A 19,747-nucleotide genomic window follows, 5' to 3' on the forward strand; every position below is an offset into this window, starting at 1 on the left:
AGGGCAGGTTATTTGATAAAATCAGGAAGCGCTGTTCAGGGACACTGGCTGGCAGAGTGTGGGCAAGGAAAAGGGCTCAGAGCAAAGATTCATCTGCCTGTTCAGCTGAATATTAAAGGTCCCTCGGCACTATTCGGTAAAGATTTTCTCTCCCCCGGTGTCCTGGCCAACAATTCCCCCAATAAAACCGGTCACTCACTCCATGACTGTTTGTGAGACGTTACTGTGCACAACTGGCTGCTGTGTTTGGTGACAAAACACACGATCAATGCACTTTAAGGTATATCCCGTGAAGCGCTTAGAGAAGTCTCAACGACGTGATAAGGCACTTTTTTTAAAGCAAGGATTATTATTACAAGAACAGTCAGGACCTTGTGCCGGAACAGATGGTCCTTCCATGAAGGAGGTGACATGATCTGAAAAGTGTGTGCTCAAAGGTCTAGTTTCTTGGCTGTTTGAGATGCAAGCTCTGCATTATTGATCGCGAATAGAGCACATTGTCTGCAGATTCATTGCTTGGGATTCTCCAAACCAGTTGTTAAAGACCTTCACATCCCCTCTCGGCCTTTGACTGAAGAGGTGTTTGATGACTGAGAGGATTGGGTAGTGTGTACATGTGATAGGGAAGTGATGGCATTTCAGGTCAAACCAGCCATATGGACTGAAATTATCTTCACTGGCCCTGCGTGTTCCCACATTCCTACGATAATGAGGATGTCTTGGCAATTTTTGCATTTCACAAAACACACAGAGAAGTGCTCATTATTTGATGTGTAATGGTTCCTTTCTGCTGTTTAACAGTAAGCCAATATCCAGTGTGCAGGTGATCCCTGTAAGGCCCCTAGTGCTGTAGAATTTTAGGCACAACGGAATGTTGGCCCACACCCAAAAGCTTATTTCAGGAACACAGTTTCAGTGGCATAACATGAAGGTAATTTTGTGCAACACACTTGTTTCTACAGAACAGTAATGTAACTGTTATTCACTCCGGGATCGAGCTTGGCACGTCACGAGCGATGATGAAGATCTCCGTGTAGGAGTGTTGAATGCACTGCGTGGTAGCTTGGTCACCCTGTTCAACAGAGAAAGCCACTGGAAGTTGGGAGGACACTGAGGTGGTAGAGGTCACTGATTCCAATGGTGAGTTCAGTACCAATGGATAATGCGATTGATCTCATGAGTACTCAAAGGGCAGTTATCCGTCTACGCTGCCTTCTTTATCTATTTATTTACATCTCTGGTTGTTCTTCTCCTCAAACAATAAGATTGTTGTATTTGCGATCTCCATTCTTCCCATAAAACGTGCCCAACATTCAGTCCAATTCTGCGATTTGGGTCACAAGCTATGTGCCATGTGCAAATGCCTGTGCATAGATGAAATTCAGAGACCCTTAATTATGAAATTAGCATCCCAATAGGAAAGATCACCAGTAGTTCAGGAATCTTTTATGCCGGTTGTTAATTACGTAATATTTGTTTGCACACAATTTACTCAAAGTGCAAATTGTTAACACACCCACAATTTAGGTCTCTTGGTCAGAACTAACTGAATATTATTCATCAAACACAAACGTTTACTTTGCCGAGTAAAGAGCTTGGATGACAATAACCAGGTTATTGAATCTTGCTGTGAGTGCTGCTCTTGAAACAGGTTACTAACTTAACCTGCGAGTTTTTGTTCCCTGATTCTTCCTTTAGAGTCGAAACTTTGAAGGAAAGGTTAGCATGACATGAACACACCTGTCCTAACGTTAGCATCTGTACACTTGCAAACCGCACAATCAATCAGTGACCGTCCCAGGTAGATTAAATGTGAAATTAAACACCTGGTTGAAATAACAGCGACACATTAAATGGAGTTAACAATACCAAGGACCAGAAATTTTGTGTACCGTGGAATGGGCAAGTAGAATTTCAACTTCTCTAAGAGTGTATTTGGAAGGACCAGGATTTCAGTCCCTCGTGTTAATCTACTGATTCGGGACAGACATCCGCATTGTTCTAAATCCAAATTGGTGTGAATTGCAACAAGATTATCCAAGTCCCTTCAGGAATCAGCAATGGGAATTTACAAACATCAAAGTATCCAAATTGGGTCAACGTTTGCTATTTGGCACATTTGATGATTCTAATATAATTTGAGTTCAGGATTTCAGTCGGTGTTTATCCTTGGAGATTACAGGCTTCTTATCAGATTAGCCTTTGATTCAAAGGAACGTGTCCTCAACAACAACAACAATAACAAGATTACATTTGTATAACGCCTTTCACATCGGGAGGGCAGAGTGGCTCTTCCGCCAATGGTGGGGCGGGTGGATCGGGGGACTTGGAGAAGCCAGTGCCAGCTGAGCGGAGGGAACGGGTGGGTTGGTAGGGGGTTAGGAGGTCACAGAGGTAGGGTGGGGCGAGGTCATGGAGGGCTTTGTATGTGAGGGCCAGGATCTTGAACTGGATCCTCTGAAGGATAGGGAGCCAGTGGAGTCGGGCGAGAGTGGGGAGATGGGGTCATGGAGTTTGGTGCGGGAGAGGACATGGGCTGCAGAGTTCTGGATTATCTGCAGCCTGTGGAGGGAGGAATTGGGAAGGACGACAAGCAGAGCGTTTGCATAGTCGAGCCTGGAGGTGATGAAGGCATGAACAAGAGTTTCAGTGGCCTGAGGGGTGAGGTAGTGGCGGAATCAGGCGATGTTACGGATGTGAGGGAAGGCAGAGCGGGTCATGGCTTGAATGTGGGGGAGAAAAGACAGTTGAGGGTCGAACAAGACACTGAGGTTCCTGACTGGCTTGGTGAGTTGTAGTGTGCAACCATGGAGGTTGATGTTGCCAGAGAGATTGTCTAGTTTATCTAGCCAGAGAGATAAACGTTTCATTGTTGGTTCAGTAAGAATGTGATATCAGGATATGACTGAGGGTCAGATAATGAGCAGATAAGTGTGATACAGTATACTGTTTGTCAGGCACTGATTACTCTAGGTAACATAAGAGCATAAGAATTTTCTAGGCGAAAGAAGACCAAGGCCCATCTAGTTTACCTTCCACCTTCCTGGCAGTCATTTGACATGTCATGTCCCAAGCTATACACTGTATCCTGAGATATTATTTTCTAGCAGAAATCTATCTGATTTGTTGTCGTAACAAATGACATTTTCTGCTCCCTAGGGAGCCTGTTCCATAAGTTTACTACTCGTTCACTGAAGTAGTGTTTCTGCAGATATGTTCTGAATTTACCCCCCTTCAGTCGTAGGCAATATGGTCTTGGATCTTAACTGACACTGAACATTACGCAAAGCCTCTGAAAGTATCAGCTGTTCAGAAAGCAGTAATGTCCAACGGTCAGTGGGTCTGTATTTTGTTTACACAGAGAGAGTTATAAGGACATTGAATCCCCTACGAGAAAGCAGAATCTCTAATCGCTTTTAAAAGAGAAGTAAACAAATAATCGAAAAAGAAACGTATCAAAGGGTGCGGGGAAAAGGCAGGACTTAATGGCTAGCTCTTTCGATGAGCTGCCATAGGCACAAATGGCCAAAAGATCCCATTATGCGCTGTAAGATTCGATAGTTGTGTAACCAATGTTGAAATCAGTGTACGTTATTAAAGAGGTGTAATTTTGTCAAACCGTCTTTAATTACTTGCTGTCTTATCTTTTACATCTGTCAGGGTTGTTTACTTGGCAGATGTTCACTCGCTCACCAGCCAAAACAAAACAACCAGATCTTCCCAGTAACAACCGATCAAGCAGCGATTACTTCATGTATTTTAATCCCTCATCGCAACCTCCACGCAGCCTTGCAGCTAAAATCATGCACACGGTGGGTATCATTATCCACAAAGTGAAAGTGAGATGTTTTCATATTATCTGAAAAACAGAACAATTACTGTCTTACGCATGGCAGTGACAATTGAGGGTAATGTAACATTAAGAAGTACTTACAACAACAACAACAACAAGAATATTACATTTGTATAGCGCCTTTCACTTCGGGAGGACGTCCCAAGGACTTATCTCACCTCACTTATGAGATGAAATAAGTCTGACAAACTGGATGAAGGTCAAAGGAGCTTGATGATACCTGCATTTCTTTCTAGACCAGCAATGTCACTCAATGAGAGTCCCGATCATCTTATACTTGGACGCAGGACACATCTATTCTTTGGTCTGGAATAAGTAGCATTTCCTTTATTTTAGTGATAATAACCGAAACTCCGGGATAACACACTATCAAAATTAAAATCCTCCCTCAATCAATAACATTTCTGTGGCAATTCTGGATTCATTGTTGTTGTTGTAAATGGGTTTGAATCACGCTGTCCGGCCACAGACATAGATTCCATGTTCGAAAAATAATCTTTTAATCATTTTCCATTTTAAATGGGATTTTTATTTTCTTCCCTAAGGCAGGCTATCCCTCAAGACTTGGGTTGGGCATAGGATGGCTCCAGGCTGGTGTTAGCGATTATTTGGGAGTGCCTACCTGATTTCTCTCAGAACTGAGCGTTCCTGTTGCCATGTGAGTTTTGGGCAACAACTGCATTACTTGCGTTACACTCAAGTGAATCCTGGGGATGTTTTGCTGTTCTTGATAGACAATCCCTGATGATCTATTGCTCCGTGTGCAGGTCAAATAAGATTATGATGAAAGATCGACTTAAATTGATGATCGTATCACCTGGAATGCAAACACCATTTCTGACATTTGTTGGATTTTACACTGAGGTGAAATAAAATGTTGAGCCTGGCTTTGTCATCCCAGGCATATTAACCATTGTCTAGTCAAGAGAGAACAAACCTGTTCCTACTTGCTGAATACTGAAAGAGATTCACGCTGTTCCATTCCTCTGTTTGCTCTGTGCAGGTTCAGATAAATCCTGACAAATATGGGTTTGGTACATGGAATATTTAATCCATGCAGCTGCAAAATTGTTTACCTCCTCCCCACCCAAGTTAGGGCGCCTCACATGGCCCAAAATGAATTGTTTTGGTTCAAAATATATTGCACTGTGAGGAGAAGCCTGAGAAATGCCAAGGTTTGGAGCACCTGAGAAACTACACAACCATTTACTGTGAAATATTATCTTTGGATCAGTTTTGTGCTTAGGTCAGTATTTTCACAACGAGATTGTGTTATATAATAGCAAATAAATAGTGGCAGTCAGGGTCATTTACATGACAGGAAGTTACATTGAACAAATGTACTCAGATCGGGAATATACATTGAAAGGTATTGTGTGCCAAACTCGTCTTCCCAACGGTTCCTACTTAAAGCTGAATGAGATCCACCTGTCCATAAAGATCATTGAAAACCAAGTTGAAGAGGGTTATTACAGAGTGTATTCACTTGAGCAGGACACAGAACATATCTCTCGTCCGGTGACATATCTTTCCTGCATCACATGCGCATGTGAATAAGTGGGTTGAGCTGACAACAAGAGTGTCCGATCAAAGTGCAGTGACTGATTTACTGGGACATCTGGAGTACATGTAAACTGGTTGATGTGCATCAATGTCAGTAATGAGCAAATAGATGTGCCTGCCCGGCATATCCAGCACACACGTCAAGTGCAAGCATCTAAGCTTACATGGCTGCGGAAGGTCATGGTAAACCGGGCAAGTGTAGACATGGCACATAAAGCGACTTCCTTTGAACAATATAACAAAGAATAATAATCCTTACATTTGTTACAGCGCCTTTCGCATCGGGAGGGCATCTCAGTGTGCTTCACACAATTTACTGCAAAGTGTAGTGACTGTGTATTTCGAAAGCCAACCTGGTAGCTAATGTGCACACCACACTGTCCCACAAACAGCCATGAAGTGTGTGATCAATTTTATCTGGGAGATTGTTGGCCAGGAGAAACTCCTTTTATCTTTTTGAATAGCGCCATGGGATCTTTAACTTGCACCCAAACAGGCAGACAGAACCTTCATTTAACTTTTCATCCAAAGGACAGCATCTCCGACAATGCAGTTCCCCCAACACTGCCCTGGAATGTCGCCCTAGACTGTGAGCTCAAAGTCTTGACATGGGGCTTGAACCCACAACCTTCTGACTCAATGGCGATAGTGGTACCCAACAGGCCAACGAACATATATAGTGATGCTCCCAATAATAAAAAGCATATTCATCTCAATTATTATTGTGGGTATTAACTTCATTTTATCTCATTGCTCACAAGGCACTCCTCCAGTCCACCTGTGTAATTGTAAGTTGAAAATGAGACACCGTAAGAAGCTTGTCTGCAGTTATATTGGGTTCACTGGGATGCCCATGCAATTTGAAAAGCCCGCGATTGACTTTCGTCCAGGTGTGATTTTCTGCTGCATTCCCAACTCGAGGAGAGCAGGACTCGGAAACCCTAATTGAAATGATATTGAAAGTCGCCGATCAAGCTTCACCCGTTTCCCTGCAGACCACAAGGTGGAGCCCTCTGCAGTGTCAGAAAGTTTGAGCTGAGGAACACGAAATAACTTGTAGGGTTTGACCCCTCTCACCCACCCCCATCCTATTCACCTCCCCACCCACCACCATGAAAAGGCCTCCCCCTATCAGCTGATCATGGGACCGCACCCACATGGCCCACTGAGATAGATCCACAGTCCTACCCACTCCTCCCTACAGCTAAAGGAGGAAGAATTCAGTGAGTGTAATGGGAACATAACTAAGGCAAAGGGGTTTTCCTGAAAGTTTTGTTTGGGGGGGTAAGGATTCCTGGTACTCAGTTTATTAACTGGTTTGACTGCATTCATCCATGATGTGACAATGAACACTGGTGATAATGAACACACTGCAGCTCTATGTTCTGAGTTGATTTTAGGAGGTTGGGTACTCTGGATGCATGAGATCAAATGAGCTGACAGGGCTTTTTCATCGAAACCTGTCCTGTGATCTGGCGATAAGAATTTATCTGAAGGTCTAAATGAGGGAGTTTTGATTGGACTATCTGGCCTTTGCTGAGACTTGGCTTTATGCAAAATGTGCTCAGAAAGAAGAGTAATTCTCTCCAGGACATTAAATAATCTGGATAAAGACTGAGGACACAGATGTTGAACAGTGTTTCCATACATGTATGTCAGAAATCTGACATTGCTTCCCACCTTTGTTGTGAAATATTTAATCCATAGACAGTGACCCCCCCCCCACCCACCAGGGCTGAATGGCAGTAGCCAAAATGTAGACCCCTTCAAGGCAATGTCATCAATTGGAGAAATACATTGACTAAGGCCCAGGAATGTTTTTTGCACCAGAGTCATTCATATTATTGGCTTCAGATTTTAGACTGCGCTTTTTGGGAAACAATATGTACTTCCTGAAGATGCCTTTCTTTGCAGGAATTTTATAATGGATTCGTTTACAGTAAAGCTCCAAGAACACTCCCTTTAAGACCTAGGCAGTTAGTAAAACTTGAATTAATAATCTTGAGTTATGATCATAGCCAATATTGTTGCACAATGGTTTGGCCACTTTTTGTCCTTAGGGTGATCCAGGAAATGTTTAAGCATAGTTACACAATGTTCATAAAGTTGAATGTCAAGGTGTCTGTCCAACGCGATGACTAATGGTTCGCTGGGCGATGTACAAAAAGAAAGAGATAAGCTGTGTTAGCATCAGGAATAAATGAGAACTTCACTGTTGTCTGCATCAAGGGAATGGGACCTGGCTCAATTGGTAGTATAAAGACATAAGAAATGCTAGACGAAAAAAGACCAACGTCCATCTAGTTCACCTTCCACCTTCCTGGCGGTCGCTTGCATATATGTCCCAAATTATTATATACTATATCCCATAATGTTGTTTCCTAAAAGAAAACTATGTTTGAAAGAATCAACACTTCCTGATTCAACCGTCTCCCTAGGGAACCTGTTCTACAGGTTCACTATTCGCTCATTGAAACAGTGTTTGCGTAGATTTGTTCTGAATTTTACCCGCCTTTAATCACAGGCCTTCTGGTTTTACTATTCTGGACAAGTTGAAACAGCCTGGCATGATCTATATTATTTTGCCCCTTTAGAATCTTAAAGACAGCAATCATGTCTCTCAATTTTCTCTTTTCCATCCCCAATTTACGTAGTCACTCCTCATAGTCCAGTCCTTCCATTCCCTCCATTATTTTGGAAGCCCTCCTCTGTATCGTCTTGATTTCTCCAATATCCTTTTTGTACTCGTGCCTCTGAGTCAGAAAATTGTGGGTTCACAGTATTGGAAATCAACATAGACTATATGGGACTTGGAACCCATACAGTCTATAATGTATACGGTGCTTGAGGTGTGCTGCATTGTCGGAGGAGCAACTTTAATTATCATCATCGCTTTTTTGGGGGGGTCACCCAAGTGTCCGACACATGCAGAAACCTATCACTATGCTTTAGAGTATCTGTTCAGTCAATCCTGACCAGACCTTAATTGTGACAAAACAAAGAGTTGCCAGACTACAGGAGTTTTGATTCTGATTTTACTGGGATTGAATTTTACTAAATTTTTGCTGGGAGTTTTTTTTTCAGAAAGTTAAATGGGCCGCAAAAAATAAGTAAACAACAAATGAAATCTTGCCTTTGATATTGTGGAACAGGCAAGAGCAATGCTTAGCGGTCGTGTGAAAATTCAGGACCACATTTCCTTTTGCGCGACAAAAAAAAAGCCTGTTATATATAATTGAGATCTGCCTGTGTGTCTAGAATTTGGAAAGTAATTGCTAGGGTTAGCAACCAGTTTAAGTGACTCGAGAATAGGAACCAGCACAGGCTGAGCAATTAAAAGGTTACAGACTGGCTTCACCTACACAAAGGGGGCATAGGTAGCAAGTAGCACCATTTAGACTTGTGCACCTGGAAACAATATCTAAATACAACATGGATTTGTTGGGCTGCAAAGTAATACTGTATATTAATCCTGGAATTACACAAGTGAGCAACAGTGCTTTCAATGCTGGGAGTCAAAGTTCAGAGCAGAATAAAGCCATCTTTTGTTCTAACATGAAATTACTTAGCAGCAGGCCCTCTGCAGCAGTGAATTCAGTTCAGTGGGAGCTCAGTAAGAAACTGTGACATCAGGAGCCAAAGTTCAAGGCGTAGTGACATTGTGGGGATTACGTCGACTTCGGTGGTTGAATGATTGAGTGAAGAGTGATAGGCGGCCAAGTGAGGAGTGATGTGAGGATTAGTGATTCATAACCCGGTGACGTGTGACTGACTGACTGACTGCTACAGATGCTGTAGCCTGGAGACCATCCAGAGGAGCCTGCCTTGCTTCAGCCCTGGAATATCTGGTGGGGGGTGGGGGGAAGAGGAATGAAAAATAAACAGGGATTTAAAGCTCCGTCCGCGGAAGAATCATACGTTGGTGAGCCACCAGTTTGTTGAAGAAGAAAGAAATTGCATTTTTGTTATGTTACAAAGCGCTTCTCAGGGAATTCGTCTCAAGCGCAGTGACTGTTATTTTTGGAGGCAAACATGACAGGCCTTTTGCACCTGCAACGTCCCATAAGCAGCCGGGAGTGAAATGACAAATTAATCTGCAGGCCTGTGGGCCAAGACACCACAGGGAGAAACTCCTTTCTCTGTTTGAATCGTGGCCACGGGATCTTTAACCACCACCCAAACAGGGAACACCGGACTTTTAGTTTAACGTCTGATCCGAATGACGCCTCCCCAAAATGTGGTATCCTATGTGATTTTAGGCTAAAACAATGAGATATTTAAGCCCTCAGATCACGACTCTAAAATGTTGCACGTTGGGTGAGAGAGGCAGTGGCCGCACGGGATTGGAGAGACTGGGAAATGGGCTGGCGTGCCTTGTGATAGAGAGGTGAGGCTCCTGTGGTTAAGCACATGATTAGCTTCTCGTTAGAACTGCTTGGCTCTAGAACCAGGGCAGTTCCACCGAAACCGACGACAATAATTGCAAATGCTAAAGCCTGATTACAGCTTCAGAGCTCCGGTATAAACAAAGCATTTGGCTCCAATTATTATTGTTGCTGGATTCCTATTAATGCGTGCAAATGCACTAGATTGTCTTCTGCGTGACAACTCTGCAGGAAAGACTGAAACACTGAGGGTTCCTGAAGCCCTATAGTTCTGAGTCACGCTCGTGACATCCGGGAATAAATTGAATGCACTATCTCCAGAACCTTTCAACAGCAACAAGAACTTGCATTTATATAGCAGCCTTCACGTAGAAAAGCATCCCAAAGCGCTGCACAGTGGAGAAGGGGGAGGGGGAGGTGACTATAGGTGTGGTCATGAAAACAGCTAGAAATCTCGGTTGTCACTCTCAGGCTCAAAACAGTTGGATAATTTATACTTCTGCTTTGACCCCCTCCTCCTAATTGCTTTTATGAACTGAATATAACAGTTTTCCATTTCTCCACAGGAGTAAAAAAAAAGTCTAGGGGTTAATACAATACATGAAATGTAGCCAGTTATCCAAACTGTGGTTATTGGTGCATTTAGCCCTGATATCATCAGGCACATTTATTATTATTGATAATAATAATGTATTTCCTTACATGCGATATGGCACCTTATCAAGTCATCAGGACTTCTCAAAGCACCCTACAGGGATTTTACTGTGAAGCTCCTGTGTATTTGTAGGCAAACCTGGCAGCTAATTTGCGCACAGCAACTTTAAGTCAAGGAAGGTTTTAGCTGCTCTCACACTGACGTGTCATGCAATTACATTCTGAATGCCACAACAATGCAGTTGATATTATAATAATAATCCTTGTATTTCATACAGTGGCTTATCACGTCATTGAGACGTCTCAAAGCGCTTCACAGAATACATTGTAAAGTGGATTGACTGTGTATTTTGTGGGCAGCCAATTTCGACCAGCTGTGTCCCACAAACAGTCGTGGATTGAGTGACCACATTTTTTTTTGGAGGGATTATTACCACCAGAAAGAGATCTACCCAAGAACTAACAACCGGGTTCCTAGTTACTGCAAGGTAACCAGAGACAATGTCAATTATCTCATTTGCAATGAAAGGGATTGGCACCGCAAGCTGTGGAATTAATTGTCCAAACTTGTTCGGTTGCAGCGAGGCCCATTCACAAACACTGTTAAACCACTCCAGATGACCATGTGTATGAAACTAGACTGGATGTACTGTGCTCTGGGTTCTCCCGAAGGCCGTTTCGAATTCAATTTCATTTTGAGTTGCTTTTCGCGCAATCGATCGAGCGACCGCAGCTCAGTTTATTCTGCGGCTGACTCTGTTTACTTTGGCAAAAAAAAAGGCAGGTCGCGTTCAATCTGGAGATCGTCCTTCCGTTTGCTTCTATAAGCAACCTCGCGTTCACACTGCAAATCAATACTGGCGTAAACACCCGTGAGAGGCAAGTCTCATGCTGGCGTCGGATCTGATACGTGGGACGTCTGCCAGCATAACAGTGGGGAATGTCAGGCTGATCTGAACCCCAACCCCGCCCCCTCCCCTCCGCTTCCCCAATAACCAAGGTCAGCAGTTCTCAAATGGTAATGCACATTAAGACTGATTCATTGCCTGTTACTCTCAAGAGTATACTGCACTACTTGGGATGCAATAAATTCAGGTTTTTTTTTTGGCTTTTCCCGCTTGCATGTTTTTAGTTAACTATTCCACTCTACCCTTACTTGAAACCGAAGGAAAACATTTATTGGAGAGCCGTAAGGTAAAGGTAAATTTAACACCGGGAGGAGCATTCAGAGACAAAGAGCAGTGGTTCAGAGGATCCTCTGGTCGCTAACTCATCAGTGAAATGTAGACGCACGGGAAGAAATGCTGGGAGAAGCGATATTGGATCAATCAATTGTTTGGCAATCCTGAAATTCCTACCAAGTTCCAAACTAGCATTCGAAATGTACCGGCTGAAAGTAAAGAGTCTTAAGGCCAATGCAAAGGATGTGAACAACAATTTAGTTATATTTCTAACGCATCTTTAACGTCAGGAGGAATTCCTAATGTGCTTCATACAGCTGACTGGGAATCCAAGCTTGCGGGGGGTGGGGGGGGGGAGAGAGGGGGAAAAGATGACGAAAAGAGCAGTTGAAACAGGCCGCTGTAGGCTGAGAGGAGGGTATCAATGTGAATCGACAGATTTATGTACAATATTATACAATTCTCATATTGAGGTTGATAAAGTAACTGCTAGCAATGGAATCCACTCATAGCAACTCAGTCACTGAGTTTTTCAGCTCACACTCATATCCCAGGAAGACATTTCACATGTAGCGGAACCCTAACTCTCAAACTCAGTGACTTTCAAGCTCGGTAAAGAGACACATAATTTTCTTTTCTTTCTCTCAACTTTTACTGTTGCTCTGCATCAAAGCTACCGCAGTCTGATCTTTAATAATGAACCCAAGTTGATGTGTTCCTTTGCTGCGGAAATCTGCAACCACATTTGTAAGGCCACAAGGACTTGTTTTGCACCCTTGTAGCTATCTTCGAGTCTTCTGGGAATTGGGGGAAAACTCTTACTGCTCCTTGGCTGATTTTCTTTGTTACTAAGGGTAACAAAGCACTTGGGAACAGTAGGGTGGGTATTCTGAAAGAAATGAGATCAGAGGGGCTGAAGGGCCTTCAGCATCCAAACCAATCTTGTGAACAGCCAGAACTGGCCGTCAGGGATGGTGATGGACGCCAAAAATCTCGGCTCATTTAAGAATTGGACGTCAGCCTGGCTCTGTTGGTAGCACTCTCGGCTCTGAGTCAGGAGTTTGTGGGTTCAAGCCCCAAGTTGGGACTTTGAACTCACAGTCTAAGCTGCAGTATTGGGGGAAGCACTACATTATCGGAGGTGATGTCGTTCGGATGAGATGTTAAACTGAGATCTCGTCTGCCTGTTGGGCTGGACGTTAAAGATCCCATGGCATTACTTGAAAAGAAAAAGATGTTTCTCCCGGTGTGCTGGCCAACAATCCAAATAACCAATGCATGACTGTTGGTGGGAGATTGATGTGCGAAAAACAGCTGCAGTGTTTCCCTACAAAATACAAGCTCACAATACTTCACAGTAAAACAAATCCCGGGAAGCGCTTCGAGATGTCTCAAAGACATAATAAGGAGCCAAACCAAATGCAACGGTTTATTCTTACTATAAATAAGAATTTGCTTATACTGTAATGGGAATAAGGTAAAGTAGGAATTCTAGAGGCCGAGATCATACAGTAATAATCCTTGCGTCTGATATAGTTTGATATCACTTGGTTGAGATGTCTCAAAGCGCTTCACAGACTGTACTTTGTGAGGACAGCTTTAGTCACTATAAACAGAGCTGCAAGAGGAAGCTCATTAGGGAGGAGGGAAAGATAACATGGAAAGAATTCACATGTAATAATAGAATTCCTAAATTAATTGTGTTTAATGTAACAGTTTACTTAGGGGATGAAATGAGGATAAATGATATAGTCATCCATAGGGATTGTTGTCAAACTGTTTGTAAGGAGTTGTCTGCAGCTTCCTGACATCAATAATAAACTGACGGCAGAGCTTGTAAACTAACTCCCTGATGCATTCCTCTGCCTGCCTATACTTCCCTCTAACCTCTAACCTCTGCCACCAGACCTCCTCTGCATCAGAATTCAGTCTCCCACCCTGGCCCTCAATAAAAACAAAATCACTTTAAGGTTACTAAATTAATTTAGCCTTTTCATAACAATATGTGGTGTATGTATAATAATAATAACACTTGCATTTCATATTGCACCCTATCACGTCGTCGAGACTTCTCAAAGCACTTCACAGCATTATACTGTAAAGTGAGTGACTGTGTATTTGTAGGCGAACGCGGTAGTTAATTTAGCTGGGAGAAACTCTCTTCTCTTATAGAATAGTTTCAAATGACCTGAACAGGTAGGCGGACCTCGACTTAAGGTCTTTAGTGAAGAATAGCATGTCTGATGTTGCAATATTTTCCCAGCACTGCATTGGAGTGTCAGCCGAGACTGTGAATTCACATTCCCAATGTAGGGCTTGAACCCACAACCTCAGAGGTGAGAGTGCTACCAACCTTGCCAGGCTGACAAGTAGAATATGTCATACACAGTCCGTAGCTCTGATAAATACAATCCATTGGTGAGACTGGCCCACAACTCAATTTGAACTTTGACATCAACCAAGCCCTGTACTTCCTCCGAGGAATGTATATTTTCAGGCGGTCCAAAGACAACCCAAAATAGAAGGTTTTAACCTTAGAATTTTGTAACGTTCCTTCAACGAAAATGAAAAAATGCACCCAAAAATTAACAAAAACATTGAGTCGTGTGATTGAGATGAAGTGTTCTGTGTCGAAAAACACCGAACAAAGATACATTATGACAGCGCACATCTTTGATCAATAAATGTGATGTTCTATCAGTTACAAATGACAAGACAGGATGAATGCAATTAGTTTTTAACTACCACAAACCAATGGGGAACTTTAATTATTCATTAAACAAGGCCTTGTATCTTCTTCTAATGAGATGTGAGGGAGTTTTTCATTAACGTTAAACTCACTCTGTGTTTCATGTCCGCGCTGGTTAAGAGACAGGGTCACTCTATTGGGCAACAGAGGTGGGATTAAAGAGCAATGTGCAAGCGTAATTTATATCCAAATTAAATGGAACACAATATGTACAACACCAATGACACCATGCATTAAACTTGCCATCTCCCGATCTGAATTGTCAATATATTATGCTGTATTGAGTGTACGCATGGAGACATCTGTATCCATACTAATACTGAGCAACATCCCTGGGGGGACTTGTGTTCAGGTTTGACACAGGACAAGACAAAGTGCTAAAGGATTTGGTTTGTTCAGTAACGTTGAGAAGGTATTCATTCGCCTCATGTTGGCTCTTTAGGCTCCAGAATGGGCGTAAAGGAAATAATCTTACAGTGAATTCTGCTTGATTAGTGAACGAACACGAGCAAATTGAGTTTTCCAATAAATAATCCCAGTGCGAGATTCTTATTGATGCCAAAGACATTATTAAGTAACCAATAACCCTGATTACATAACATCACCAGGACATCTTTTATTTGTATTATTTGGTCAGCTGGGTTATCTGTCACATAATAATAATAATAATAATAATCCTTGCATTTGATATAGTGCTTTTCACGTCTTCTAGACGTCTCAAAGCGCTTCACAGAATAGACTGTAAAGTGAATTGACGGTATATGAAATGCGGCAGCCAATTGCGCACAGCAGTGTCCCACAAACAGTCGTGGATTGAAGTGACCAATTTATTATTGTTTTTTTTTCTTGAGGGATTATTGTCAGGCGTGTGGAGTAAGGAAACTTGCCCAAGGTTTCGCCCTGCCGGTAATCGAACCCAGGTCTCTCGCTTGCAAAGCAAGTGCTCTAACCACTGAACTACAGGACTTCACATGTAGAATCCCAACTAAAAATCACAAGCTCAAATGATAATTTTTTTTCTAAGCTTTGCAAACAGGAATATATATTACAGTGGGCATGAGAGCCCTACAAGGTAATGCCTATGTCTCAGTTTTTAGATCATTTTGAAACATTAGCAAATCCCTTTTAGTATAGCAAGTTGCACATAGGGACATTGACTATGGATGATATTCAAGAACTTTGATTGATTTAAAAAAAAGGGCCCTAGGCGTTAAAATAACTAACGATGAAATAGTATCCAGATGTCTCTGGCTTATTTGTGATATTAAACAGTTTACATGCTTTCCTATCTTTCCTGTAAGTTTAAGAATAAACTTGCAATATTTAACAGCCAGCCTTTACATTTCTCATTACTCATTTGTAGACTGCGTTCTGACTCTGTGTGTTTCTATTAAGCTCGAGTTGAGAGATCATGAATATTAAACATGAAAATGCCTATTAAACAATGTTTATTCCATGTCGTTGTTATATTACATTATGTTAAGATTGCTAAAGTGTAAATGGAACAGTGATTAATATTTAATGTTGAATCGCGGGCTGCTGGGAGACAGAATGCCACAATGTCCTTTCACTGTCCTTCTGCCTCTGGAAGCTGGGCTTGAAGACGGTCGTGAAAGTCTCTTCCGTCTGCTGTCTGTGAATGTCCCACATGTGGTGTGAATATGAGCAACTCTCACCTTAGCTCCTGGTGATCTTGGCCGCACAGGACAGAACTGTTCAGCATAGTCTTGCCACTCAGAAGATGTAGGCATCTGGTTTAAGGGACACGGTTTAATTACGTTGATCAAAACAGATTAAATCCAAGTTTAACAATGGCCAACCTCAGTGGGCCTGACTAACCCAAATCCGATGCGAATTACAGCCACCACTGGCACCACTCATCTGCACTCGTGCAGATAAAGCAATATATTGGTCTCGTCTGGAGCAGAGCTCCAATAACGCTGCTTCATAATACTCTGTCAACAGGACCCAAGTGTGGTTCCACGAATCCTGAGGACTACTGACTCTCCAGCCTGGAGTCAAATGGTTCATCTGTTGCAGCCTGAGCGCCTATGTTATATCTTTACCATGAAACGTTGCAGTAGGTATGGTAGAGGTGTGACGTTAATGGATTTTATTACGGTGATTATATTTCCACTCGTGTCCGCTACTCCAAAAATTGTTCTGGCTTAGAGCTGAGAGATTATTCCAATTACATGCAAGTCCCGACTCCGTTTCTATACAGTTATAACTCAAGGAAAGAAAGACCTTTTTTTTTATCACATCACCTTGTTCACATCAAAGATTTCAGAGTGCTTTGCAGCCATTTTGTGCCAAGTGCAGTGGTTATTTTTGTAGACAGTCATTTGAACTAGCGAGGTCTCACACACAACCCTGAGGTGAATGATCAATGTTTCTGGAGGATGGAGGATGGTGAGTCTGAACCCTGGGAGAAACACGCTTCTCTTGTGTCAAATAAAGTCACGGGATCTCTAATGTCTACCTGAACAGGTGAACATGCTTCATTGAAACAACAGTGTCTATGACAATGCATTGTTCATTGAGTACCGTGTTGGAGAGCCCAGGTCTAGACTCTGAGCTCAAGTTCCTGCGTGAAAGGCACTATTCAAGTGTAATCTTGTTGTTGTAAGGGCTTGAACCTTACATCCTTCCAACCCAGATATTAAATGCATGATTGTGAATATTATCTTGTAATTCCTAATGATATTCCCAGTTTTCCGAGCTCCCTGTAATGTCACAAGTGTTGCAGTGTAAGTAATGCATGATATTGAACGCATGACCGCTAGAAGGATGTTGCCGTGATCAAATCAATATAGCATGGCTCTAATGTACACATAGAGGACATATTGATTCAGATGCTTTTGTGATTGTGGCGAGGGTGTTCTACGCACTGAGGTAATAGGTTATTTTTGTGATGACTGCATCGCAAAACAATTATTTCGACTCTTTTTTAAGAAAAATACACGTGTGTGGGGAGGTAGGGGGAAGGGGAGGAGGGTTAGGATGGACAGAAGGCGAAAGAAAAGAATACCAATACTCTACCATGTTAAATCTGTTAACCATTTCCTTAATGAAGATATCTAGAGTGATGTAGTGTTTATATAAGGTTAACTCCAAGTGCCTGTTGTAAAATGCTTCAGCAGCATTAGGCCCTAGTGTTTTTATTGCTCTGCTCCTTTACAACCTTTTAACCAAAGCCCAGGTGGTCACAGGAGCATTCTTGTTGTTAGATTCCTTTGATCCTAGTGTGCTACACCAATAATAGAATTGTAGGTCCTGTGAACATCTAGTACACTTTAACTGTTCTATGCCTGGAAGCTTCTGTTACACATTATATGCTTACATTGGAGACTCTTGAACCAGAATCCCAGTGGTGTTGCACAAAGCAGTTCGGGCTTCACAATCCAGAGAGCTCTGAGTTCCCCGGCTCTGTGCCGCTGATCAGAGAGATCAGTCTCACTCTTTCTCAGCTGGGCCACAAGGTGGGAGTGGAGTGACTTGGCCTGAAGGAAGGGGGAGAAAACATTGTTCACAGCTCTAAGACTAAGTGCTTCTTGAAATAGCTAATTGTGGAGCACCTTGTTGGTGGATGTGACAGCCGCAACAACTTGCATTTATAACAGCGCCCTTCATGCGGGGTAGGGACCCATAGCAGACAGCCCCCACCCACCCCTCAATGTTTGATATAGCACCGAGACACCTCAAAGCACTTTACCGTAAAATTTAGTGACTGCGTGTTTACAGGGAAACACATTAGCCCATTTGCACACAGCGATATCCCACAAGCAGCCCCCACACCACCCCACCCCCACCCCCGTCAAAGAGAACTGGTAATCGAAAAGTGCATCTGTATACGGACAATCCCACCAGCACAGTCAGTATCTGTTGTAATTAAAAAGATATGTTCGGCCACACAAGAGACTTGGACAAGAACCCACCCCCAAACTCCCAAGCATCATCTCTCTTTTCCCCACACTCAGGACCGTAAGATTCAGCGCGGAGGTGGGTGGTGGGGGGGCTCTGTGAGCTGCGATTGAAAGCCAGTAGTATAAGTTTATGCAAGGCCTGGCTTCAGTTTTTCACTGAAGGTCTCTGGAGTGAAGTTGTACCGGATCGAATTACATGCTGCACGAGGATTACTGGGGACCAACCACGTTACAATATATTACTCCTTGTGTTTGATATAGCACCTCGTCACGTGGTCGTGACATCTCAAAGCACTTCACGGGACTTTGCTGCAAAATATAGTGACTGCGTATTTGCAGATAGCCTATTTGCGCACAGCAGTGTCCCACAAACAGCTGTGGAGTGAATGACTAATTGTAACTGGGGAGGGGAAGGGAGAGGGGGGTTGTTGGGTCATGACACCAGGAGAAACTCCCATCTCTTCTCAAATAGTGCCTTGGCATCTTTAATGTCCATCTGAACAGCAGATAGGACCTTGGTAATAAAATAATAATCCTTGCATTTGATATAGTGCCTTATCACGTCGTTGAAACTAAAGCGCTTCACAGAATATATTGTACAGGGAGTTGACTGTATATTTTTAGACTTAATAAGCGGAGAAGAAATCTCCCATTGGAGATCTACACTTGCCCAAGTGTTGTAGTCATATTCTTTGCAGAATACTTGTGTTGACCGATAATTTCCTTACTACCCACTTCTGTGGCGTTGTTTCCATTGGGTCGCCTGCCTTTATCTGCGGTTCCCCATTCGGCTGACTACTTGAGCTATCATCATGAATGCTCTCCTTTCCTGCCAACCACGGCGTTTGTCAACACCACAACGTGAGAGCCTCTCCTGCTCCATCATTGCACATTCAAGGGGTTTGCATAGATTGAGTCACCTTTGTCCAGCCAGTTTTGGGCATTGGTAGTGTTCAATAGCCCTTTGATACTGCTGGGGGCCATTTGATTTGACATCACGTCCCTCAGTACATAGGTTCAGAGCAGAAAACCTGATTTATGCTTGTTCTAAGTTGCTCTCACCAGGAACTGTGAGCTTAAAGTCCCTGATTTGAAGCTTGAACCCACAACCTATTGACCCAGAGACAGGAGTGCTACCAAGCTGAGATAGACTGACCCACTTTAGGGAAGATGGGGGGGGAAAAATAGTGATATAAAAACATAAAAGTTGGACAGGTTGGCTTTTGCTCATCTTAAAGTTTTTTTGCGGACAGACGGAGCAGCACTTCCATTTACTCTGGATCCCGTCAACCACAAATCAATCTAACAAGTTTCTTTGTCAATCAAGGACCAAAGACTGCTGTCTTGTAAAACTGGAGCTCACTGTGAAACTGAAAAGCAAAGTCATTCAGTTTATAGGCTTCTCGAGTCAACAACAAGTAATTGCATTGAGAGCA

The 19,747-nt window shown here is 42.8% G+C and overlaps 1 long non-coding RNA gene across 1 annotated transcript; it reads right to left on the reverse strand.

The window, feature by feature from the left end:
• Nucleotides 1–15,822: 15,822 nt before the first annotated feature.
• On the reverse strand, nucleotides 15,823–18,372 carry LOC103175485. The gene is made up of 3 exons (XR_487492.1): nucleotides 18,324–18,372; nucleotides 17,729–17,888; nucleotides 15,823–16,136 (listed from the first exon to the last, which is right to left on the reverse strand). It is a non-coding gene; the product is annotated as an uncharacterized LOC103175485 (long non-coding RNA).
• Between the last annotated feature and the right edge of the window lie 1,375 nt (nucleotides 18,373–19,747).

Source organism: Callorhinchus milii, unplaced genomic scaffold, assembly GCF_018977255.1.
Source record: "Callorhinchus milii isolate IMCB2004 unplaced genomic scaffold, IMCB_Cmil_1.0 Scaffold20, whole genome shotgun sequence".
Lineage (NCBI taxonomy): Eukaryota > Metazoa > Chordata > Chondrichthyes > Chimaeriformes > Callorhinchidae > Callorhinchus > Callorhinchus milii.